Genomic DNA, 26,211 nt, shown 5'->3' with positions numbered 1-26,211 from the left:
TCAGGGGCAGAATCTGGTGCCACAATAAGAAAATGGAGGAGGGGTCCACATGGTCATACATGATCATGCCTATGTTGTGTGACTTTAGGGGAGCCGCTTAGTCATTTTATGTCTTAGTTTCAACATCTCTTAAATAGGAATGAGAAGGCCTTCTGTATAGAGTTGCTACAACTATTAAATTGGGTGATATCATGAGAGACTCCTAACTCTGGGAAACAAACAAGGGGTAGTAGAAGGGGAGGTGAGCGGGGGGATAGGGTGACTGATTGACAGGCGCTGAGGGGGCACTGGATGGGATGAGCATTGGGTGTTACATTATATGTTGGCAAATCAAACTCCAATAAAAAAATAATACAAAAATATTTTTAATTAATTAAAATGAATAAATAAATAAAGTAGGTGATATCTGTAAAGCACAACATTCAGCCACATGAAGGTCTATTAAGATCCATACTGCTACAAGTCTATAAAACTTATCTCAAACTGGCATTTTTAAAAAGTAATATATAATTGGAAAGTCTCAGGGCCCACTCTTCATTTCTAATTCTCTTGGTTGTTACTTCTTCACTGTGGTTGACTTCCTCCATAAGCAGGATTTCCTCATAAAAGGAAAATAGCTGCAGCAGCTCCATGTCTCATGTTTGAAACCCACACAACACACACACACACACACACACACACACACACAGAATGTCTTCCTCTGAACATCACAAGCAAGAGTCCTGCCATTCACCCTGATTGGACTGACTTAGGCCACATGGCCAACTCTGAATCAATCAATGTCCAGGGAAATGGATTGTACTGATTGCCTTAAGCCAATCAAAATCTACCCTGATGGCTGGGGTAGAGTCAGTCTTCCAGGAGCACAAAGGACAGGTGGAGAGAGGTGGAATAAAAAACCAGATACTATTTGAAAAGAGGGTAAGAGAGAATGGGTGCTGTATGCCAGTGTTGACTTGCTGGCCAAATCAAGCCCACAGCCTGTTTTTATCTTTAATACAGTTTTATTGGAACACAGCCACATGCATTGTTCTTCATTGTCTTTGGCTGCTTTTGTATTAGAACAGCAGGTTGAGCAATTGCCACAGAGACCATGTAGCTCAAAAAGTCTAAAATATTTACTCTCAGGCCCTTTTCAGAAAAAGTTTGCAGACCCCTGCAGATAGGCAAATAATAGAATTTCTATTGCGATAGTACTCAAAAAAAAATTTCCTTCACTTCCCTCTCCCTTCTCTTTTGAGAGACATCATGACAAACCAGCAGAGCAGGCATGTGTAGGCAGAGGATCTTTCTAGGGTCCATCAACTTCCACCCCATTGGCAATGACTAAACATGAAGCCACAGAATTCACATAAGGCAGAGGACTGGGTCGAGACGAGCTTTCATGGCTGCTGGAGCATATAGGCTCTGACTCCATTACCCATTGCAGAACTTCACCACTCAAAGATCAATGACGCAGCCTAGATGATGCTGGCAGCCCACGGGCTGCAGATCCCAATTTTTCCTCTGTGATAAATGAGGAGCAATCTCCAGAAACTCTAGCCTGAAAGACAGCCCTAGTTAAATTACTTTATCGCCCAGCTGAGAGATGGCCAGCTTGGAGAAGAGGTACTCAGGCAGCATGCTAACTAGAGCCAGCATTAGCACATGGGCTCTTTCTTGAGTACCAGACCCCTCCTTCCTCCTTCCCAACAAAGCACAGAACTCCACTCTGCAACTGGCCTCTGGAATCCACCCTCCTGCCATTCCACTTGTGAAAAAAGACTGGGCATCTGTGAAAAATATGCTCATCCTATGTGCATACATCCAGTGAGATCACTGTTTGCATGTTTGTTGAGTGGCAGAGAACTTATACATAATGATGTCCTTGCAGATATTTGAAATGCTGGTATATTGAGCTTAAAAGAGTGCTCTAGAGCAGTGCCTAAGTGCACAGGCATCAGAGAGATTCAGAATAGGGTTCAAATCTCAGCTCCTCAACTCACTCTCATGGGCAAATGTCTCCATTTGGGATCACTCAGAAATTTCCTCTGGGACAAGAATTGGAGTACAAGTAGTTTATTTAGAAGGTGACCTCTTGAAGTACCAGCAGGGGACAGGGGTCATGCAGGGTGTATATTAAGGTAGCTACCAAGATGTGCAACTGGAATTGAATTCTTCTGGAGACCCCTGGGAGCCAGTGCTGAACACTGCCTCAGTGGTAACTCATCCAAGGAACAAGGGAGCTGGGGTATTTATACACCAACTCCTCCTATAAGTCATTATTCAAGGGCTGCCCCTGGGGGCATTAAATCCCTGCCACTTCTGGCCTGCTATGCATGGGGACTCTGGTGGTCAATGAGATCCCTTGGGGGGAAAAAGCTGCACATGCTGGCAATTAGAACCATGAAATGGTAAGACCTAACAGAGTAAGTGCAGAGGGGCACCAATAGCATACACTACAACAAGCAATCTAAACTCCCTGTTTCCTTATCTATAAAATGTAATAATACCTACTATCATGGGCTTGCTTTGAAGAGTAAAGGCAATACCATAAGTTATAAGAATAAGAGTCAGCACAGTGCCTGGCGTAAGTACACATTCAATGGCAGCTCTGTCTATAAGACCCAGGTTGCACAATCAAATACACAATGAATGCCATGCTCATTTTTTTTAAAAATCAACTCTGACAAACCTCCCCTCTCCTACCTATGGCATTAGTGAGAAATTCAATCTCCATATTTTGGAGGTGGTTCTCCCACCTTTCTAAGGTGGCACTGGAATCTGAGAGGCTTAATGTGGGGCTCAGGAAACAAAGGCTAGGCCTCTGGTCTTCAGTTCCCTATGTGTGGCTGATGGGCTATCATCCAGCTCTACAGAATTGTGTAAATTTGGCCACAGAAATCTTTGTGCAGACTGAAAGCCCCAGTAATCAGGGCCCATCTTCCTTTGGAGTATCCCAGTCCTTCCACACCACCCCATCCCAACCACCAGTGGGGTTCCAGCCATCCCCTCAGGACCCTACAGAGCATCACAGCATCTGTAGAGAGCCAACCAATCCCCTTCTGGTGTTGAGGAGTCTCCTTCCCTCCACTCCCACTGTATCTGATATTCCCCTATTCCTCAAAGGTACTTGTCTCCCTGTCTCTCCCTTTGAGACCTAAGACCAGCATCATCTAGGCTGCACATCATCATCGAGCTATGAATGGAGATGTTCTGTGACAGGCAGTGGAATCAGAGCCCTTCACTCTCCTACAGCATCCCTGAAAGCTCTCATTAACCCAGTCCTCTGCCTGATGTGAATTCACGGGCTTTGTAAGTAGGTCATTGGCTATAGAGTAGCTTTCAACTCCCCCTGGGACATTTGTGCCTGCAGATGACTACTTGTCCAGTTTGTCACAATGTGTAACAAGATGGAAAAGGAAAGAGAGAAGGAAACAAACATTTATTGAGTACCATAGTAGCAGACATGGCACATCCTGTCTACCTCGTGTCCATCCGCTTTTCCCCTTTACTAGCAGTATCTAGTACAGAGGAGAATTGACAAACAACTCCCCTGCATTCTGATTCTTTTCCTGTAGAAAAACAAAACACAAATTAATATCTCAATGAATTATCCTGCCTTATAAAACTTTGTGCTAAGTCAACTACCATCTCATACCAAATTCTAATATAAGCCAGTAGCAAGAGCCAATCATCTAGTGGGGAAAGAAAACGTCAAAACTGTAAATTCTATTTATTCATGGTTTGGTTGAGGTTTTTTTTCTGTGAATCTGAAACAAGTTAATTTTGGTAAAGGAGAATGCCTAGTCTTCAGCAAGTGCTCAATACGTGTTCAGTCTAGCACAGCAAATATGCCATTCTGGAGACATGTTCACACTCTGAGAAACAGAATTGTGTTATTTCTCTGGTAGTGGCCAAATGTCTGCTTCTCAAAACAAAACAATTACTTTTCCCAAAGGGATGGGAGAGTGATCCAGGAAAATATCACCTTGCCTCCTCACCATCAAAGGTAGCAAATGCATGAAAATTTAATACAGATAATTTGCATCTATTTGGGGCTTTTAGCATTTCAAAATGGTCTCACTTCAGTTGCTGTATTATGCAAGACTTCACAAGTGTCAGAAACTCAACTCAAAGTTATTAAGCCTAAAGGGAGAATTTACTGCCTGGTGTAACCTGGAAGTTTAAGTGTGGCTTAATCCAGGCACTCACAAGACAGCATCAATACTTGGTTCTTTTCTATTTTGTATCTGTGTGTTGGCTTCATTCTCAGGTTGGTGTGTCCTCCAGCATAACAATGACTGACACAGGTCCTTGCTTACATGCCACCAGCCAGAGAGACATTCCAGCAGAAAAAGAAGATCGGGCTCCTAGTATCTCTTGCCTTAGTCCTGGAAAGCATTGGACCAGCTCTGCAGTCATGTGCCTTACGTGAGCCAGTCACTGTGCTGGGGGATGGGTAGGTGCTCTGATTGGTCAGGCCTCACCTTGCCTATGCAGGTAGCCTAGAATGGGACTAATCAAAGAAGAGATGGCTCCTCACTATAAATCAGAGTGATGTTACCAGGAGGGGAGAAAGGTGCGCCAGGCAGGAATGCATAACTGGTGTCCCTGCAGGATCCACAGCTATCATGTAATTCTCACGGGGCCCTACGACCCCCAAAATGATCATGTGGGTCTTTTACTCTTTTTTAAATCTCAAAGTGAAACACACTCACTGTAATAATTACTTTTATTTTATAGATGAAGAAAGGGTCAAGAAAAACCCAAATTCTCAGTCACTCTGTCTCCAGAGTGGGGACCCTTACATCACTCAGCACATCTACGCACTGTCTTTTCTACCGAGGTCCATTTACAGGCCCAGGGGTCATTTTCAGGAATGTCCAAATTCTTCTACTATATGTATCAATCAAAGCAACCAAATAGCATTCCTCATCCCTTGCTCACAACCCAGGAAAATCAAATTTCAGGTGCCTATTTTGCAGCCACCTGGAAGGGGAACTGATCACTGAGCCAGTAATTCTTTGTTGGGTTAATGCAGCAGTCACCTGGGTGCTTGTTTAAAACAGTTACTTCCTAAGCTCTACCCCACACACCTGTGAAATCAGACTCTCTCAGACAGTGGCATCCGGCTTCCAGGATGGTCCCCAGTGATTCCTGCCTCCCAGTGAATCTCTAGTATTTGCATCTTGTGTCCAGTCCCTCATCCTTGACTAGGCCTGCCCTATTGTCTTAGCTCCAGCTGCTATAACAAAAATGCCAAATGATGGGGTTGATGTAAACAATAAACTATTTTACAAGTTCTAGACTTGTAAAGTTAAAGATCAAAGTGCCAGAGCTCACTTCCTGGTTCAAAGATCACCATCTTTTTGCTATGTCCTCACCTGGGAGAAAGGGGCAAGGGAAATCTCTGTGGTCCCTTTTATAAATATCCCATTCATGAAGACCTTCATGACCTAATTACCTCCCAAAGGCCCCACTTCTTAAACCATCCCATTGGGGATTAGGTTTTTAACACATGGACAAACACTCAGTAACCAGTAGGATATTGTGGGAGCTGACTTCTGCAGCCAGGTCATAAACAACATCACATTGTCTACCTTGTTCTCTCTTGAATCACTTGTTCTGGGGAAGTCAGCCGCCATGTCATGAAGATGCTCAATCAGCCTTATGGAGGCTTCCATACGCTGAGGACCTGAGTTCTGCTGACAGCCATGTGAGAGAGCCCCAGCCGCAGCCCAGCTCCAGTTCACACTCTGACCGCAACCTCATGAGACCACCTGCCAAAACCAACCAGCTAAGATGCTACCTGATTCCTGACCCTCAAAAGCTATGTGAGGCACAAATTCACTGTTGTTTTAAGCTGTTATGTTTCATGGTAATTTGTTACATAGCAGTAGATAGTTATTCTACAGAGTGAGCCCAGAAATCTGCATTTTTTATAAGCTTCCTGAGTAAGTTAGATATACATTTGTCAAAGTCACTGCAGCCCCAGGATGTTCCTGCAGCACTGTATAGACAGTGACATCAGTACTCTCCAGGGAATTAGGAAGCAAATTATAGTCCACCCCCAAATTATAGACAGTAATACAGAGTACACAGCTACCTTATCTTTTTTCAAAGGAGGCCCAGTATCATTTCATGACACATTGAATGAAAAAGCAGTTAGCATGTACTATGCCATCCCATTTTTGTTTTATAGGTGGTATTATTATGTAATCCCTCATGCCCCAGGAGTCACCAACCTGTAAATATAAAATAAAGTCTTCTATTCCTTAAAGAGAGTTCCCTTTACTCCTAAATTATCAAGGCACAAGCCCACAGCAGCCTAATTGCTTAGAATTTGTCCTTTCTTTTTCTTTTTTTTTAAAGATTTTATTTATTTATTCATGAGATACGAGAGAGAGAGAGAGAGAGAGAGGCAGAGACACAGGCAGAGGGAGAAACAGGCTCCATGCAGGGAGCCCAACATGGCACTCAATCCCGGGTCTCCAGGATCACGCCCTGGGCCGAAGGAGACATTAAACCACTGAGCCACCCGGGCTGCCCAGTCCTTTCTTTTTCTAAGGGTTCCTCAAGAACCTACTGAGTTCAGGAATGAGTCCACATGTCCTTTTGACTTTGGCCTCCTGCCACCCCATCTCTGTGTTCTGCAGGTATGACTCCCACCTCTGGCCCAGGAGGCAAGATGCTGTTCCGCCATCCAAATTCCCCACACAGACCTCGAAAATATCCAAGTGAAACCAGGCTGTAGGGTTGGCTTGTTTTTACACATGTATAATACACGAAAATCCCATTCTAAAAATTAGTTTTAAGTGGGGGATGGGGTAGGTAGTAGAGGCAGCAGCGCATAGTGGTTCAAATCCTGACTCCACCTCTTAAGTGGGCACTGTTGACTTCTTTCTTGATGTGCCCCTGCCCATCACAAATTCAAGGCCACAGTTCCTATTGTTTTCTATGTATATAGCGCCCCCTGGAGGTGTGCCTTTGTTTCTGCATCATAATAAGGATCCTAATCTTAATCCATAGGGTCATTATTAGGATTGGACAGGTTAACTCATTCAAATAAAGCCCCTCAACAATGTGTGGCCCAGAACAAGCACTCAGCCATGTTGCCTGATATTTTAATTGCCATCATTAGTGTCTATATAGACCCTACACAGAATCCCACTGCCCTCCTTAGAAGTCACCCCCCCCCCCTTATTGTGTAAGCAGGCACCTTTGCAGAGTGTTCTCTCTGTAAGCACTTACATACACACAGAAACATAGTTCTGCACTGGCTTTTTGCTTTTTGAATGAATGGGATCACTCTCTATGAATTGCTCCTTAGCATTGTGTATCAGAGAAACATCCACATCCACAAGTATGGATCTGCCTCACTTTAGTGGGGACACACCATGGTTTGTCTAATAATCCCCATGAGATGGACACCTAGTTTATTCTGTTTTATGCTATTGCAAACAACCCTTTTGGTTTGATGCTGCAAAGAATGCCAATACATGTCCATCACACTAGTATTTAGATGAGATTCCTAGAGGTGGCATTTGTGGACCAAAGGATATTTGCATTCCAAATATTGACAGGTCCTCAGACTTTGAAATTACTACAGTTGGCAAGATAAGAGAAGAGACATAGTAACATGAAGATTACTTTTGAACCATTGTTAAGAAAGTTTCCTCTCTTTCAATCCTGAAGAGCGGACACCACATCCAAGCTCCATGGCAAGGAGCTTGCTCACTTAGCACTTATGATGTTTTTTTGGGGGGAGTGGGGGGTGGTATCCACTCCTCCAAGTTCCCACCCAGCTCCTTCTGGGCCAAGAAAAATGAGGAAGAAGACTTCTTGCCAATAGACCAACAATACCTCCTCATGAACCAGGGGAACTGCTCCCCCATGGAGAAGTCCTAGTGTCACATGCAGTGAATCTCGTGGCCCAAAGAAGACAACCACATTGCCTGTAGGATAGTTCCAAGTCTGTCTGTTGGGTCTTATACATCACCACTGGAAAGGAGACCAATGCTGGAGGCCTGAGTCCTCCTCGCCAGATCAAATGTGCACATCCCTCCTGCCACCATCTGGCTCTCATCCCCACCATCAGTGAGCAAATGCTTAGGGGAGAATATACACCCCATTTCCCACAAGCAAACAGGCACATTCAGGCCTGAAGCAGCCCACTTCCAAGTTCAGAAACAGATTTTTCTCCAACACTGCAGGGGCACATCTGCTAGCACACACACGTGCACACACACGCACACACACGGTTTGCATTACATTCTTCTGAGAACACTTAACAGCCCTGTCTCTGGTTTCAGCATTTGGGTTTTCAGGGTCTCCCTCAAGAACTGTAGATAGATATTTTTCTTTTCTGCTCACTGAGTGCTCACACACAGAATCAAGGGATATTCCTTCTCAAACAGAAATTCCAGTCTCCCTCCCAGAAAGTAGGAAATGCATGTAATGTTTTAAATATGAGTTTTCTGGGGTGCCCGGGTGGCTCAGCTGGTTAAGCATCTGCCTTCGGCTCAGGTCATGATCCTGCAGTCCCAAGATTGAGCCCTGCATCGGGCTCCCTGCTTAGAGGGAAGTCTGCTTCTTCCTCTGTCCTTCACCCATCTCATGCTCTTTTCTCATTCTCTCTCTCAAATAAATAAAATCTTTTTTAAAAAATAAATAAATTAGGGTTTTCCCAAGCATTTCCCCAAAATGTGCAAGTTGATTCTACTCCAAGAATCCTATTAAATATACATTTATATTTTTCATTCCTTCAACCATATCTACTGAGCACTACTACATGTCAAACATCAGTCTGGGTGCTGAGGACACAGAAGTGGGAAAAACAAGCCAAGACTTTGCAGGGATTACATTCCAGGGGACATACACATGGTGGGGGGGGGGGAGCCTACAAAATATTTTTAAGTAATAATGATTATTCTGAGGTTTGTGAAGACAGCAGACCTTTTTGTTTTCCTTTTATGTTTTGCATTATTTGAAACTTTCCTGTGTGGGGAAAAAAAAAATCATGGTTTAGAAGAGTATCATTGTGAGTGTGTGCTCACAATATAGTGCCACGTGAAAACCACTGACTACAGAAGGATATGCAATGTGCTATTTTTGGTTATATATATATTGTGTGTGTGTGTGTGTGTGTTGCTGGTGGTAATTTGTGACTGGAGGAATTATAAAGGATTCTGTTATTTCATTTTCTTTGTGCCCTTCTGTGTTTTCCAAGAGTCACACACTGAGCACACACAGCTTTTATGAATACAGGGGAAATGTTATCGAACACCCAGAATGGCTGCCTAGCCCTAAGGTATTCTATCCATCAGTCTATCAGATTGCCAGAATGTTCTCCATTAGAGTCACTCATATGATTAAACACTGTGTTCATGGAGGCTCCTGTTAAAATACGGAAGAGGAATAGCACACTGGCCTCTGTGAGGGTTCACGCGGTGAGGTGGGAATGTGAACGAGGGGATCGAGAAACAAACTGTTGCTCTGGAGAGCAGAGAGGTCCCCCCTGGCTCAGCAAGCCAAGGACAGAGAGGGAACGGCCGGAGGAGTGGACACCAGCGTGGCCGAGTGGGAATGACGTGGCTAGCCTTGCTGGGAGGCTGGGGGGAGGAGGGAGGACTCCTGTCCTGAGGGTTATTCTGGAAGCGAGGTCAGTGCTAATTAGCAGACTAATGAACAACCTGTTTGCTCCGAGGAAAAGGACACCTATTTGTGGGAGGTTTTCTCAGTCGTGAATGGCTTGGCCCCAGTTTTCAGAAGCAACGTCTGGAGTGACATCACTGTCCTCTGTCACAGCTGCCAGAGCTGAATGTCACCACAGCACCCAAACGACTCACTCACCCATCTCTCTCTCTCTCTCTCTCTCTCTCTCTCTCTCTCTCTCTCTCTCACTGTATGTTTTCATCCATTGTCCTGTTTGGTACCATCTGACAGAGAAGGGGGTCCTCAGCACCCCAGCAGGAGAGCAGAGGGGAGGAAGGGCCCGCCAGCAAAGAGGTAGATCCTTCCTGATGTAATCCTACCAGGCACACCTCTGCTCTGTGCTTCCTGCACTCTGCATGTTCCCGGTGCCTGCATCCAAGTGACCCTCAAAGCCTCCTTCTGCTAAGGCACTGTGATCACCCACACCTGAGGCGGAGGATGGGGCGTGGGGGCGTGATTTAGCCAACATCCCCGAATGAGTCCATCTCTGTGATCTCTGACATCACTTCACTCAGCCTCCACTACAGCCCATCCCTCCTGCCCTCCCGGAAATCTGAGGTGCAGGAACCATAATCATCAAGGGAAGGTTAATATTACAATAGCATCGCACCCAAATTAAGACAGACAAGTTCAAATCTTTCACCTTTACCCCCAGTCCTATCAACCTGTCAGCAAGTTTTGTTGGCTCTTCCTTCAAAATATATTGGGGATCCAGTTCCTCCTTTTAACTGAGGCCACGGGAGGCCAAGGCACCAGGATTTCTGCTGCCTCAGCCTCGGTGAGCTCCCCGCTTGCACACTTGCTCCCCCGCAGGCTGGTCACACACGTAGCAGCCAGAGTCCTCTCTTGAAAATACCGATTGGATCATGTGTCTCTGGTGGCACTTAAAATAAAACATCCATTTCTCACCCTGGTCTAGGAGGCAGAGCACGGTCTGTCTGCTCCTGTGACCTCGTCTGCTATAGCATTGTCCCCACGGACCCTGTCCTCTCTGTTCCTGGAAAGCCCCCCAGCTCTCCCTCCACCCCATCCCCTGGCCTTTGCCCTTGCTGGTCCCTATCTCTGGAATTCTCAGCTGCTAGGTGTCTGCACAGCTAGTTCTTTCTCCCCCTTCAGGTGGCAACTCAGATGTCACCTCCTCCTAGAGGCCCTCCCTGAGTCCCTGTAAAATCCCCGACCCCCCTGGAGTCATTCCCATCTCATCAGCTGCGTCATGCCTTCAAAGAATTTCTCACCATCTGCAACCACCTTGTTCACCTGTCTATTTGTTGATTGTCTGTCTTCCCAGACCACCACACAAATGCTACCAGGGCAGGGCCCAGGTCTATTTTGCTCAAGCATCCAATACATAATAGGTGCTCAGTAAATACCTGAGAAGAAAGGGAGGGTGGGGGAGGGCAGGAGGGAGGGACAGAGAGAACGGAGACCTGTCTGGGCTCCCCACGCCCACATGCATGCTACAGCTCCAAACACTCAAGTAAGAGTCAGCTAAGCAGGGCAGCAGGCCCAGAGCCATCCCTACCCTCCATCAACACCACCACATCCAGGATTGTTTGTCACTTGGCATGAGCCCCCATGAGTCCAGTCACGGCTGTTCAGAAAAGCTGGGACCTCTACTAATGAAGTGAGCAGAGACTCAGCAGCCAAAGCTTGCAACATCACTGAGAACGCTTCTCTCTGAGTCAGGTTTATGGCTCTTGTCTTTATTATTAACATTATAGGATGCTCTAATAGGTCTGTGAAAAATAGTCAACACCTGTAGAGTTCCACCTTCCAGCATCCAGCCCTGACCTGAGGTCCTGGGGTACACCCGCGCCCATATCACAAGCTTGGTGCAGGGGAGAAGGGGTCCACACTGAGCTGGGGAGAGGATCCATCCCTCCCTGTCTTGGAAATCCCTTCCCTTTGCTCTGCAAGGACCAGAAGCCCATGTCAAACCAACCATGGATGATTCCCCCCAAGTCCCAATTTCTCTCTCCAGCAGGAAGAAAGCAATATTGATTCTGTAGGCTCTGGGGATGGTAAATTTGCCCCTGTCAGGCAAGCTCTGCCAGAGTGGGGAGAAAACAAACCACTCCAGCACCTAAATCTAGTAAACCGGGGAGAGGTGGCAGCCAGGATTGCTGCAGGGGGGAGTAGTTAGGGGCCAGGAGAGATTTATGGGGCACCAGCAGGAGAGAAATGTGGGTGGTTGAGTCCATTCTTCTGCCAACTCCAGATTTATACACTCCAGGCCTAGTTCACTGTCCCCATGGGACCTCAGGGACCTCTTGGCCTCTCCTCCTAGCCTTGGGGAGATTAATCACAGAGAAGAGGCGAGTGTCGGTGTATCGCTGTGGGTGTGAGTGTGCCAGTGTTTGCTCAGATATGTGTGTGAATTGTGTGTCTTTTTGTAATAGCCTCGGTGCATTTGTGTATTGTGTGCACGTATGCATTTGTGTTTCTCTTTGGCTACACCTTTCGAATACATGCTATCAGTATCCCTTTCAAATGCCCTTTTGGGGATTTGCTACAAGGTCTATGTTCCCCTCCTCTACTGCAAATCATGAAGCCTCAGCTTCCCTTCCTGAATGTTGAGGCACCTTCTCCCATGCTGACCACAGAGCACACCTTGGAGGTGGTCTTGGATTATATTCAGGGAAAAATGGAAATCTGTGATTGTGATATGTCAAGAAAATGAGATGGCTGGTCTCAAGCCCCTAGTTGGTGAATACCCTCTTCGTTCCTTCCTGTGAGTCAGTTCTGATTTAGGACAAAGATTGTAAAATCGTGGGTCTGTAGTTTTTTCTTTTTCTTTCAACATGTGCAGCCCTTCAATTCTCTCCTCCTCTGCCTCATGACCTGGATGCTACATAACGAGATGGTAGCATCAGAAAATATCAAAGCAGCCTGAGTCCTTAAGTCATTGCATGAAGGACCACCACCTAGAGAGTCGACTGACCGTCACCAGAATTCACACAGGAGAAATAAAGCTTTGTTGTGTGAAGCCACAGAGATTTCTGGGTTTGCTTGTTACTGCAGCATTAGTGGGCCTATCCTGACTAATACAACACATAAATCATCTTATATAGAACTGGTAAGAAATAAAAAAAATACGTTTTGATGTACTGGACCTGGCTATTTCCAAAGTCCTATTCACCTTCAAGACATGAAGATCCTAAATTCTTATGATTGCATGGCCCTAATTCTTTCCCCAGTCATACCACTGGAATTTCTACATAGATGAAATCTTCTCCTGATATTGCCACCCAACCCTCAAGAGTGTTAGGGGATAAGTCTAAAGGTACTGTCAGGCTGTCCCAGAATGGTAAAGCATGAAACTCAGGGGTTTGTTTTGCTTTGTTTTGTTTTGTTGCTATGACCACAAGCCTTTTGTATTTACTACCCACCTCAGAATTCAGCCAACTGCATTGTCACCCTGTGAGGGGTAGCTGTTCCCAACCCAATCCAAACCCCTTCTCTCCAGATGCCTTTCTGTGATCAAGACCTTCCCAATTAAGGAAATCACTTTGAAATTAACCACAGAAGACTCCTGTGAAGTGCTCTTTGGCTTCAAGCAAGCTGGGTGCCTTAAGGGTTTATTCTGGCTCTTTATCTAGGTGAACTGGTCACTCATATCTAACTGAAGTACCAGTGACCTAGGTTCAATCTCTAATCTGGTAATGTCCTAGCAGTGTTGAACTTTGACAAGTTTCTTAGCATCTCCAGGCCTCATGTTCCTCATCTGTCAAATGTGGACCATAACAGTACCTACCATAGGGTTGTCCTGAGGAAACATGAACACGAAACTAGTTCTCTAAGCTTAAGTGAATCAGAATAGCCCTTCACATAAGCAGAATAGGGAAATACATTGTATTCAAAAATCCTTTTCCTCCCTACTCTGGCAAAGTGTCAGTACTTTTGCCATTAGAGTCATAAATTGGAATTAAGATATTGCCTCTAGAAATAAACTTGACCTGAGAAGATAGCCCTTTGACTCATTATTGCTCTCTAGCTAAGACTGGCTTCTCAGGTGTGTCATTGCTCTGCAAATGAGAGACAATGAGACAGGGGACTAGTGGATTTTGATGATGAGGAGAGCCCATGCTTGGGCATTGCTGGGGAAGTCCTGGTCAAGTGATAAGAAGCCCCAAGCACTAAAGAGACAGCATGAAAGTAGTGTATGAATCACATCTCCACTTGAGGTCTCCATTTCTTCCTGCGTAAAAGCCATAGGATGCATTGAGAGCCTAAAGTGGCTGCCACAAATTTTAAAGTGTGGTGGACTTGTTTTCACTGCTATTGCCATAACCATTATGATTACCCTACCCACAAATGCTCTTATAAAACCACCCCTCCCTTCAGTGCTCCTCATACCTTCTCCTTCCTAGAGCCCCATACTGTGCAGCTGGATGAATCAAAACAAACAGTCTCCAATTTCCAGAACTCTCTTGGAATCATTGTTTGTTCTCCAAGAGGGTGGGCTTTAATTCCTTTGAGGTGAGAGCCTGGCTTCCATTCTTCTCTGCTGTCATGGAAACCAGGGCACTGGCAACTTGGCACGGAAACAAGAACGCAGCTTTCTTCTTTCACCAAGCAGAGGGAAGGCTGAGACAACTTCAGCACAGGAGGAAGAGACCTTACAGTTGATTTGATCTCCCTTTGTGAAGGAACAGCCACCCAGAAGGTGCCACCCAGAGCTGCTCACTCACAGAGCCCAGGAACTGACTTCAGAACCATGGAAAGCTCCCTAAGACTTAAAGGTTGAATGAGGAGGCTACACCATATTCTGACTTCTACAGAAGGCTGAGTATTAAAGCTGGAGACTGTGCTGTGTTTAAGAGTGCCAGAACCACAGAGGGGAAGTGTGAAGTATCATTCAGTTCACAGTTCCTCAAAGTGTGTTCCGAGGGCCCAGGCACCAGAATAGCCTAGAACACTGCTCCTTCTGACATCTGAATCATTCTCTGCAGGGTAGAGCCCTGGATTGTGCATTTTAACACATTGCCTCAAATAACTCTGATGTACATCAAGGCTTGAGGCTAAGTGATCTGGTGCCACACTCATTTATTTCAGGTGGGAAAATGGTATAGTCAAAGTGAAGTACATTTCCCCAGTTCAAAGAGCAAGTTGAAACCAGAATCCATGTGTCGTAATTACCAATATTTCTCTAAACCATCCTGGGTCCTATCTCAAAACCCTACCCTAAGTACCTATGCTGATGGCTCCAGCAAGCACATGAGATAATAATGCCTTAGGTAATCTCTCTGACAGTTCTCTTCTATGATACAAATTCTCCCTGGGAAATGTGAATTGTCTTACCACCATATTCATATACCTGGAACCTAATGCACACACAGATGCTCAGTACATATTGGCTGAGCTAACTAATCGATTTGTGTACTAATGGATGAATGAACTGCTCAACAATGGGGTGGGATGTCTCTTTAGTGCAGCAATAATAAAAATGCACACTTATTGAGCAAGCATTATATGGCTAGCTACAAGGCTAAGAAATCAACATTCAAAGGCCCATTGAGTTTGCACAACAACTCGATGAGATAGGAACTATTACCATCCTCAATCCAAAGATGAAGAAATACAGCTTGGAGAAGTTTAGTAATTTACCCAAGGGACACACAGGTGTGGCAGAGCTGGGATTCAAACCCAGGTATACTGAGTCCAAAGGCTGAGCCACATTTTCTGGACACACCAGGAAAAGCCACTTGTCCTTATGAATAGCCTCTGCATACTGGGAAGAAGGTTAAGCAAAAGGCCATCCAAGCCCCTGTGATGTGTTTGGTCATTAGCTAGAGCCTCTGATTGGGGCCTACTAAAGAGAGGTTAAATTTATCCATGCATCCATCCATTCATTTCTTCATTCTGCAAATGTTCATTGGCCACCTAATACATGCCAGGCCCTGTTCTAGGTACTGGTGCACAGTAGTGAACAATACAGACAAGGTCTCTGTTTAGTTGAGAGAGACGACACACAAAAAGCTAGCATAGGCACTGTGATATCAGGCAATGATGAGTGCTAAGAAGAAATACAGCAGGGCAAAGGGGATGGAGAGTGCCAGGGCATGTAGGGAAACAGCATAAGAGAGCCACTGGCACACGGCAGCTGAGTCTGCAAGAACCCCAAACAATTAGCTAAAAAATAACATGTTAGGCAACCCACTGTTTGGATCAGAACCACCAAACCTTCTCAGGGATTTTTTTCCACTGAACCGATCTTATGTTGTCTTATTTTTTTCTCTTTTAACAGAATTGTTGATGCATAGATAGAAATAGAACCTGAGAGCTGGAAGCTATGACCAATGCTCCATTCCCTGGGTTAGACTGGGCCTTTCTTCTGTTTAAGACAGCACTGCTGTGAACAGTGAGGACTGGCAGGAATGCCCGCTCAGGGCTCAGAAAGAACAGAGGCCTGTCCATGGACAACTGTCAGCTGGGACTCTCTGGAGACAGGTATCAGAAGCTTTCTAAATCTAACATTAGTAATAAAAGGGGACATGTAAAGGTATGGAGTATTACAAAGAACCCAGGGTGGAGACCTGTCAGGGCTCAGGAGAGACCTGAATGAGCAGGAGAAGGCACTCAGGATGCCCGTCTCCTCTCTACCTCTGCCCTTCAGCCTGTGTCTCTCCCCAAACATGGGTTGTCCAATTTAGGTGACAAGAGATAAGGTAGCTGCCTACAGCTCCCAAGTTTTATACTTTAGCTCAAAAGCATCCTTTTGACACTAAATCTTCTTAGTCCAAATCTCAAGTTCCCAGGGAAGAGGTTCCACTTGGCCTATTTGGGGCTAGGGTTTTCTACTTTTGGCCAGTCAGCTCTGGACAGGGAGCATGGAATTCTATTCTTTTTAAAGGTTTATTTTATTTATTTGAGAGAGAGACAAAGAGAAAGCATGAGTAGGGGGAAGGGCAGAGGGAGAGGGAGAGGGAGAAGTAGACTCCTGGCTGAGCAGGGAGCCCCATGTGGGGCTCGATCACAGGACCCTGGGATCATGACCTGAGCAGAAGGCAGATGATTAGCCAACTGAGCCACCAAGGCACCTGAGAGGGGAACTCCACTGACCAATTATGAGAAACTCAAGTATCAGAGGAGCAATGGAGGAATCATTTTCAGGAATAAGGGAATCAGTGTGAGCTGTGCAGAATCTCATAAACTTGCCATGACAATGACACATCCTGGACCCTAAAAACAGAGACAATGTGCACTCCAAGGGCTGAGCAATACGACCAGGGAAGAACCTGGGGTCCATCCCACATGGAAGTCAGTGATGGGGATGAGAGAGTTAAGCCAAACCCACAAACTCTGAAAAGCACCCAATTCCACTCAGTAGTCATTGAAATGGCCTCCATAAAGCTCTGAGGCAAAATTATAGATCATCATTTTAATTGAGTGCAATTGGCTATACATTAATATTCATGATTATTAGAGCAGCTAATTTTCCTCTTTATAGAAAAGTGAGTGGGGGATCATTTCAGCTGCTACTTACTTTTCTTCCCTTAGATTTCTGTGGGGGAGGTGAAAGAATAAAAGGCACAGCACTTGAAATCAGCCATCAATTTCTGAATGTTGGGTAATTATTAAGGATTTTTAATTGCTTTGACCTCTTCGAGGGGGCTAGGAAGAAGCATCTTATGAATATAAAAAATACACATATCCACAAGCCTCCAGAAGTGGCTTCTTTGGCTAAATGAAAGCAGACTATCTAAATGAGAATCCTATCTATTCCTCAGTCCCACTAACCTGCCATGGTTAGTAACAACAGCAACAATTACAACAGTAACAGTAATGATCATCATCAAAGCCCAAGTGGGATGAAGAGAGCATCTGCCTGTGGGGTGAGAACAGGCAGGGTGAAAGGAAGTCTACGAAAGGCAGAGGTGGCAACCTTAACAGGACAACTGTTTCATCGGTCAGACAATTAAATATATTGAGGATAATGGCAGCCAGTTTCTAATCACCAGAATTACATCAGAAGAGAGTTATAGAAGGGAGAAAAAAATCAGAATGAACTCTAAGGTGACAGATTAGAATAAGAAGGATCAATGTGACTTGATGGTTTTCAATATATAGAAAAAAATCTAGAAACAAATATAGATGTAAACATGTATGTGTACACACATAAACATCCCCTAGCTTTGTCCATGGAGAGGCCCTTGGAACTGTGATGCCCCAACAGCAATACACACACCAACACCAAAATCTTTACTTCTAAATATTCTCCACTAAATTGAACCAGGGCCCCCCTGAGAAATTGTTGATTCCAGGGCTGGCTCAGAGAAAATACAGGGTGAGCCTAGAACACCTTGCGGTGCCAAAAAGCAAAGCAGAACCCAGAGTAAAATGGAGGCCATACCAAGTGACACAGAAGGCAGCTTGAACAGATTCTCACTGGCCAAAAATGAGGCAGTTGAAGCTCTAAAACAAATGATGATAGTAATGTATTAAATCCACTAAGTAAAATAGCAAAGAATGAGTTCTTACTGATATAAATGAATGAATGAATGAATGCATGAAGTATTTGGTGACAGTATGTACACAGTTTCAAAAAACTTCCCCACAAAAATTCTAAGATAGAGGAAAAGAGTAACTTCACAGCAAAGAACCTCGGCAGAAACCACCTTGGTCACATGACCAAAGTGAGCAACACATCAGTAACAGAAAAAATAGAACTTACATGCCACCTGGCAGGATTCAATGAGGACACAGCATCGCTCCTGCGCTGTTCCTGCCAAAGATGCACAACCCGAAGATAACCTATTTTTTTTTTAAGATTCATTTATTTATTTGAGAGAGAGGTCACGGGGCAGAGGGGGAGGGGCAGGGGTGAGGGGGCCCAAAAGGAAAGGATCTTAAGCCAACTCCCTGCTGAGCCTGGACCCCAAGGCAAAGCTCAAACTCATGACCCATGAGATCATGATCTGAGCAGAAACCAAGAGCCGGATGGATGCTTAATGGACCAAGCCAGCCAGGTGCCCCATGACCTGAAGCTAATCTTAAGGAATATCAGACAAAGCCAAACTGAGGGACAGTCTACTAAATAATGGACCTGTGCCCTTCAAAAGATTTAAGAATGCAGAATGAAGAATGCTCCAGACTGAAGGAGACTCAAGAGATGGGACACCTACAGGCAATGGACAATCCCAAACTGGACCCTTCTACAACAAAAGACATTATCGAGACAAACAGCAAAACTGAAACATGGTCTGAGGATTAGAGGTTAGTAAGGTATCAGGGTTAACATCCTGATCCTAATAGTTTTATTGTGATTATCTGGGAAGCTTCTTGTATTAGGGAAATAAATTCTACTATATTCAGGGGTGATGGGTTATCAGGTTGGCAGCTTTCTTTCAAATGGCTCTGGGGGAAAAAGTTACTTGTATTGAACTTACAGCTTTTCTGTAATAATCATAACTCCCAATTGGAGTGCCTAGCATTGCTGTGCACTTTTCATCTCTCTGTTTCTACCTTACAAATAATCTTACAAGTTATTTCTGGGTTCCTTCCCATTTTACAGGTGAAGAAACGGAAGGTCACAGAGGCTAAGCATCAAGCACAAGACTCTTACTTCTTTCATTCTACAAGTATTCACGGAGTCTCTGGGTGTGCCAGGCACTGGTACATATAGTGAGGAATCAAATAAGCCTGCCCTACCTTTGTGAAGCCTCCAGTCTAGGAGGGCTGTTGGCAATAACTGGGAAAGGAAACAAGGAAACAGTTCCAGGGGGTGACAAGGGCCGTGAAAGTACCGAGAAGAGGTGTGAAGAAAGATAACATTGGGGAGCAAAAGATGATGAGCCAGATCATGAGCGCCCTTACAGAATTTGGATCAGATTCTAAATCAATGGGAAATCATGGACATGATTTATGCAGGGGAGTGACAGGATCTGATTCATATCTTAAAGGAACTCCCTGATTGTGGAGAGAGATTAGATGGGGCAAAAAGAGAAAATGTAGGGGCCAGAGAGCTAGGAAGTGTCAGAGCCCATGTTCCCTGGCCCCCCACCAAGATATGTCTGACCTCATTCTCTAGCGCTCTGGGTGCCCTCCCATATTCTTGCACGCTTACCGCGTCTGGCACCCCAACCCAACTTCCAACTGCCGTGCCAGGTCCACCTCCTTGCCTTGGGCTTTCTCTGGCTGCCCAGGGCAGGTCAGCAGTGTCTGGAATCAATGCCACCTACGCCCCCGGGGAGAGCATCCCTCAGTTGATGAGTTGTCAGAGTTAGTGGATAAATACTACAGCTCCCTAGCTTGGGGAGAATTTAGCAAAATGAGCCACTTCATAGCAACCTGGGGCAGTCTGTGCTATATAGAGGTTAAAGACGGGGGCGCTTGCTCTGAAATTAAATGAGAGCTGGGTTCTAACCCCAGTTCTACAACTCAGTGGGAGACGGAACTGAGAGGTGTACAGGCTCCTTAAGTTAGAGCTAGTGAAGGTCCCCCGTCTTTTTGTTCTTTGAACATCTTGTGTTTTAGGTCTTCCTGGCAGGGGGCACCAGTAATAGGCAACAGAATTTTCCCCCATATGAGGAGTGTTCTTTATCTGTACTGTCCAATCTGGTAGCCACTAGTTGCATGTGGCTACTGAGTACTTAAAACCTGATGAATGCAACTGAGGGACTCAAGTTTTCATTTTACTTCATTTTAATTAATATGAATGCAAACAGCCACACATGGCTAGTAGCTTCCATACTGGATGGAGCAGCTCTACACGCTGGGACAAACGCTAGGGCACATCCCGCTGGAATGGGCACCAGCACCCAGCTTCCAAGCTCTCCGGAGAAAGGAAGCAGTGGGAGCAGCAAACCACACATCCAAAGCTACGTGACGCCTCTCCTTGGGTCCCCAGGATCACCTGCGGGGTTTCTCTCTCCTTTGTCCTGTCTAAACAGTGCTGTTCCTTTACAGAGATGCACACGAATTTTCATGAGACCAAATCGTGCTAAATTGCATCTCTCGCTCTCTTGCCTCCTGATACAATTCCCCTTCTAATAAGATTTTCCCCTGCTAGCCCATTTTCGCAGCAGCTGTGCTAAAAAGCCATCTTCTGATTGAGCTGTGACTTAGGCAAGGGACAGGGGAGCGTGAGGCAGAAAGCCAGAGGGATTTAGGTCTATTTTCTCACCTCTTTGGGGGCAGCCAGGTGATATAATCAAGCCAAAGACAATTCCTCTACCACCCGCGAGGAGGTCAGAGGACCAGCACCTGCCACAGCCGCTTGCTGACAATGTTGCCAAAAGACCTCACCTCTGCCGTGGGACAGACTCACCTCCGCCATGGTACAGACCTTGCCTCCGCTGTGGGACAGACCTCATCTCACCATGGGACAGACTCATCTCCATCACAGACAGACCTCACCTCCACCGTGGGACAGACCTCACCTCCGCCGTGGGACAGACCTCACCTCCGCCGTGGGACAGACTCACCTCCACCATGGGACAGACCTTGCCTCCACCGTGGGACAGACCTCACCTCCACTGTGGGACAGACCTTGCCTCTGCCGTGGGACAGACCTCATCTCCACCACGGGACAGATTCACCTCTGCAGTGGGACAGGCAGGCCTGGGGCCCTCACTTCTCTGGAGTGAACTTTCTGTTGCCTTTAGGAGGAGTGGAAACAGAGACCCATTTCTCCAGAGCAGTTATTCTCTAATAGGAGATGGTGGGAGGAACGCTGGTGGTCTGAAAGCTCTTCCAACAAGTGCAGCAGAAGTGATGCTTTCTCTCCTCCCTTCATTCTCTAGCCCTGGTCTCTGGCACCCTGCATGTCAGGGTTTCCCTCCCTTTCTCCCCATGTGCGCAGCAGAACTCCAGCCCAGCCAGCAGCAGCCCCTCTCACCTGGAGGAATGAAATCACCTTCTGCCCCCGACAACTCCCTCTCTCACCGCACCCAGACAGAGTACCTACTGGTGGCCAGGACAGGCCCAGTCATGAGGCAGTGACAATCTATCCCTGAAAGTTAGTTACTTGGAACAATCAGAGTTCCCTTGTTGCTCACATTGCATTCGGCTAGGACATCGGCTCCAAGTCCCCACCTGCAGGATGCCACCCCCACGACAAACACCGATGGTTGCTCCTGGCAGTGCAACAGCCACCTCTTGCTCCCCAGGCTCCCTACACACGGCCACCTGCTGTCATGTCCTCCCCTTTGGCCTCATCTGCTCTTAGGCCAGGCTGTGCCAGAAGTCAGGAGGCTGCAAGATCTCTAAGGGGACAAATCACCACTTCCGTCAATTGCATTTAAACAGTTTTATGTCAGGAAGAAACATACACAGGGACATTCCCTCCCGGATTTAGCACACGGTCTACTCCTTCTTCCCTGGGGCATGCACGCCAAGAATGGCAAAACAGGGAGTCCCAAGCCCTGATTGATACTTTAGAGTTGTTAGGATTATGGAAAGGCGGTGTTTATGGATAGGCCACCCTGATCTTTGTTATTGTTGACATGAAGATTTCACACCGGTAGCAGAATCATCTGATAAACAGGGAGGAGGAATCTTCCTGGCCTGGCCAGGGCCTCTTTAACCCCATCTTGGGCAATTTTCCTGACCAGGAAGAAACAGATTAAAGAGAGGGCTCTATTTTTTTTTTTTTTAAAGCACCCTGAGCCAAAGCTGGAGCCTGGAACTCCTGAGATCCTCTCTGGTGAGGGAAGAGGAGGGCGGGGGCGGGGGGGGAAGCCAGGGGGCGAGGGTGACTCGTGTGGGCAGTAATCCTAGTTCTGCCAATTTACATCTGTGTGTGGTGAGCCTCAGTCTCCCTCTCTATAAAATGGGGATACTAATAAGGCGGCTTGAGGATTGCAGGGCAGAAAGCAAAGTCCCTTGCATATAGCAGGTGCTCGACATTATGAGAGTTTTGACATTTTGGGGTTGCTTTGGCTCCTGATGTGCCTCTTCCCCACGTCTCTACAAGCTGACTACGGGCCTTCGTTCAGGGCCTCTGCTGGGAAGCCCTCCTTGATTGGGCTTCCTTGGCCGATGACGATCTTGGCACCCTCAGAATCTGCATGCTGTTTAGGCCTCAACTGTAAACTCTGGGTAACTCTCATCTCCCCACCTAGACCATAAGCTGGAAACTGCCCTGATTTCTTCATATGTTTTGCTGAATCCAGCAGGGGTAGGACGCATAGTTCAGTACCATTCCCTGCGCTCCCTCTCCCACTGGTTCAGTCCTCAGAGCACCCTTTGAAGGAACTTTTAAGTGCAAATTAGGCCCTGCCCCTGCCCAGGTAAAAACTTTTCAAGGGACCCCAAGAGATAATGAATAAGTCATTAGCACTGATGCTCACCCCCCCATACCTTTGCCACCCCACTCCAGCCAGGCTGAGCTCTCTGTCCTTGTGAATTTTCCAGACTCCATCCCATAAGCTGCTCTGCTTTCAAAACATCCATCCTCCTCTCCATCACTTTGCACACTGCTGCCTTCTTCTCCTCCACTTGGTCCTCACCTCCTTAAGGGCAGGGGCTTTGCCTGCCTTGTTCCTTGCCATGCCTCAGGGACCTAGGACAGCCGCCTGGCACAACAATAGGGACGCAATTACCAGCAAGTCAATGCGTGAGTGAATAAGTGGGCTTCTCCTACCTCCCCCGTATCTAGGGAATGGGAATTACAAACCAAGCGTGGCTGGCAGGAAGAGATGTCGCAGACCAGGAGACAGCCTTGCAGACAATCACCCCAGAAATGGAGACAATGGAGAGGAAATCAGGCACTGCCCATGTTACAAGGTGACTGGACCTCAGAAACACCGCTGACTGAAAAAAGCCAGATACGAAAGGCCACATAGTGTACAATATCTTACATACGAGCTGCCAAGAACAGGCAAGTCTGTAAGACAAAAAACAAAAAACAAAAAAAACAGATTAGTGGTTTCCAGGGGCTGGGGGAATGGCCCGGTGTGCGAGTGGGGTGGTGTCACTAATGGGAAGTGGGCTTCTGTTTGGGCTGGTTGACACGTTCTGGAATTAAATAGTGGCTATGGTTGTACAACCTAGTCAGTATACTAAATCCACTGAATTTTATACCTTAAAAAGGGTGAATTTTATGAGGTGGATTATAGCTCAGTAAAAAAGATGATAGATATTTTTTAAGTCACACCAGCTCTTTGACTGCAGTTGATGGTGATTAGTATGTTGAGATCTATATGCTCTGGTGAACATGTTCCTTCCCCTGCAATAATATCAGAGGATTTTCTTTATAAATAAATCCGAAGCATACTCCTTTAAATAAAAAAATAATAATAAAAAGGAAAGGACCAGAATGGTTAAGGTGATCTCCTTTTCCTGCCTCTCCATCAGTTCCATACTACTAACAATTTCACCCCCTTGTGAACTACACCATCCTCTGCTTTAATGCTGGATATTATCACTCACAGAGCAGCCAGTCATGACTACAGAGCTACAAGCAAGGGACAGAATGAAGCTCTGGCACCTTTCCCCTAAATACTCTCCCAGCCTCCTCCAAGCCCCCATCCAGAAGCAGGATTGGCTGAGAAAGTCCCAGTCCAAGAGCCCCCAACTGTCAACAGAGAGCACCAGAGGGAGATTGCAGATGGGCGCCCACCCTCCACCTGCTCCTGCATCCACACCCTCTGCCACGTGTCTCCCACTGGAGGCAGTGTGTCTGCTCCACTGAGATCGGTCATGTGATGTGGACTTGCACCAATAGTGTGCTATTGGACATAGCAAGTGCAAAGTCCTAAATATCCTTCTGCAGTCGGCTGGCATCTTGTGTTCCAGACAGTGGCCCCAGAAGATAATGCCCTGGATAGCCCCCCAGTCCCAAGAGGCCGAAGGCAAAGGCATGGAGGAGTCCTAAGCCTACTCTGCAGCCTGGAGCCCAGCCCAGCCTGGCCCAGCTCCAACTGAACACAGATGAGCTGTAACGTGGTAAACCACTGTGCTTCAGGGCGATTGCTCATGCACTGTTGTGGGTATTGCTAACTAGTGCTTCTAGACACCTGTGGAGGCACACCTTGGATTCCTGGAGGACAGGGGCCTTTGGTCTGACTGTTCAAACTGGCCTCAGCTCCCAGGAAATGGAGCAGTAGGCATTGGCTCTAGGATCCAATCCTGCAGCCCCTCAGAACCTAGGCCCACCTAGTGTGGTAGGAGGAGGTTTCTCAGGTAGCAGTGACCCCTGTGCATCTCAGCAACATTGCATTGGGGTCCCCTTCCCTCCACCTGCAGGGAAGGAGTGGACAGAGGCTGAGAGGGGCTCTCAGGTACCCTTCCCTTGAAGACTCTGGGTCAGGCAGGAATTAGAATCAAGGACCAATGTTTTCCTCCTAGGGGCCCAGGACCCAGCACTGTGGGCTGTTGGGATATAGTGCTCCTGGGAGGGCTCAAAGCTCTAGCAAGGTCTAGAAGGCAGGAGACAGCCACCAAGTATTTGCTGAACATGTGCCAAACTGCTTGGGTTTAAATCCCAGCTCCATCCCTTGCTACCATGTGACCTAACCTCTCTATGCCTCAGTTTTCCCATCTGTAAGATGGGATTTAAAAACAACAAGAATATAGCATACATTCTGTGGGATTGTTGTGAGGATTAAATAAGATATGTAAAGCAGTTGGCCCAGTACCTAGGACAATACTGAGGGCTCAGTCTTGGCTACTGTCATTTTCAATGTTAGGAAGAGAACAAATGGGTGAAGGGATAAAGAATGAGAGAGGGAATATATTTAGTTAGGGTGGTAATAAAAAGCTGTGCCAAAACTCTCATTTTAGCTGAGACTTGGAAGATGAGAAGGAGCCAGGCATGTGGAATAGCTGGAGGAAAGGTCATCTCAGACTAAGGAAACAAAGGTCCTGAGGTAGGACAGAGCTTGATGCTCCCAAAACATTGAAAGCAGCTGTGGATGAAGCAAGGTCAGTCCCTCCCACCTCAGGGCCTCTGCAAATACTGTTTCTTCATGAAACACTCCTCTCCTCCCTGTCCCCACCCTCACCTCCAGCCCAGCCCCTTTTGCCAGCGTTAACTGCTACTTATCCTACTACATTTGCCAGCTCAAATGTCTCTTCCTCACAGATCCTTGTGAGTTCCCAGATGAGGTCAAAATTTGTTATTACACCTGTACTCATTTCCTGGGGCTGCTGTATCAAACTTCCACAAATTTGGCTGCTTCAAATAACATAAATTCACTTTCTCACAGTTCTAAAAGTCAGAAGTCTCAAATTAAGGTGTCAGTAGAAACCTGATCCCTCTGGATGTTCTAAGAAAGAACCCTTCCTTGAGTCTTCCAGCTGCTGGTGACTCCAACTGTCTCACATGGCCTTCTCCTCTTCTCTCTTATAAGGACACTTGTCATTGATTTGGGGCTCAGCTGGATAATCCAGGATAATCTTATCTTGAGATCCATCATTTAATTACATCTGCAAAGACCCTTTATTTCCAAATAAGGTCATGTTCCCAGGTTCCAGAGGTTAGGACATAGACATATCTTTTTGGAGACTACCATTCAACCCACTTGACCTCCTCACATCTTCTTTTTTTATTTTTATTTTTATTTATTTATG

At 46.2% G+C, this 26,211-nt stretch overlaps 2 long non-coding RNA genes across 4 annotated transcripts in view; one reads left to right on the top strand and one right to left on the bottom strand.

Moving 5' to 3' along the window:
- Positions 1–14,257, bottom strand: part of LOC112676735 (uncharacterized) — a 64,316-nt gene extending 50,059 nt beyond the window's left edge. For both annotated transcript variants that reach the window (XR_003146689.3, XR_003146688.3), the window contains exons 1-2: positions 14,053–14,257; positions 5,583–5,762 (exon numbers count right to left, since the gene is read on the bottom strand). This is a non-coding gene — a long non-coding RNA (uncharacterized LOC112676735). The remainder of the gene's footprint in view (positions 1–5,582; positions 5,763–14,052) is intronic.
- Positions 14,258–14,303: 46 nt separating this feature from the next.
- On the top strand, positions 14,304–21,412 carry LOC112676733 (uncharacterized). 2 transcript variants are annotated; one of them, XR_004809520.2, is made up of 3 exons: positions 14,304–14,438; positions 15,944–16,146; positions 19,211–21,412. It is a non-coding gene; the product is annotated as an uncharacterized LOC112676733 (long non-coding RNA). The 2 variants fall into 2 exon arrangements; XR_003146682.3 differs by lacking the exon at positions 14,304–14,438 and adding an exon at positions 14,611–14,751.
- Positions 21,413–26,211: the final 4,799 nt, after the last annotated feature.

This window comes from Canis lupus, chromosome 26, assembly GCF_003254725.2.
Source record: "Canis lupus dingo isolate Sandy chromosome 26, ASM325472v2, whole genome shotgun sequence".
NCBI lineage: Eukaryota > Metazoa > Chordata > Mammalia > Carnivora > Canidae > Canis > Canis lupus.
The sequence above is the reverse complement of the archived record's forward strand: the minus strand, read 5'-3'. Positions and strand labels throughout refer to the sequence as shown.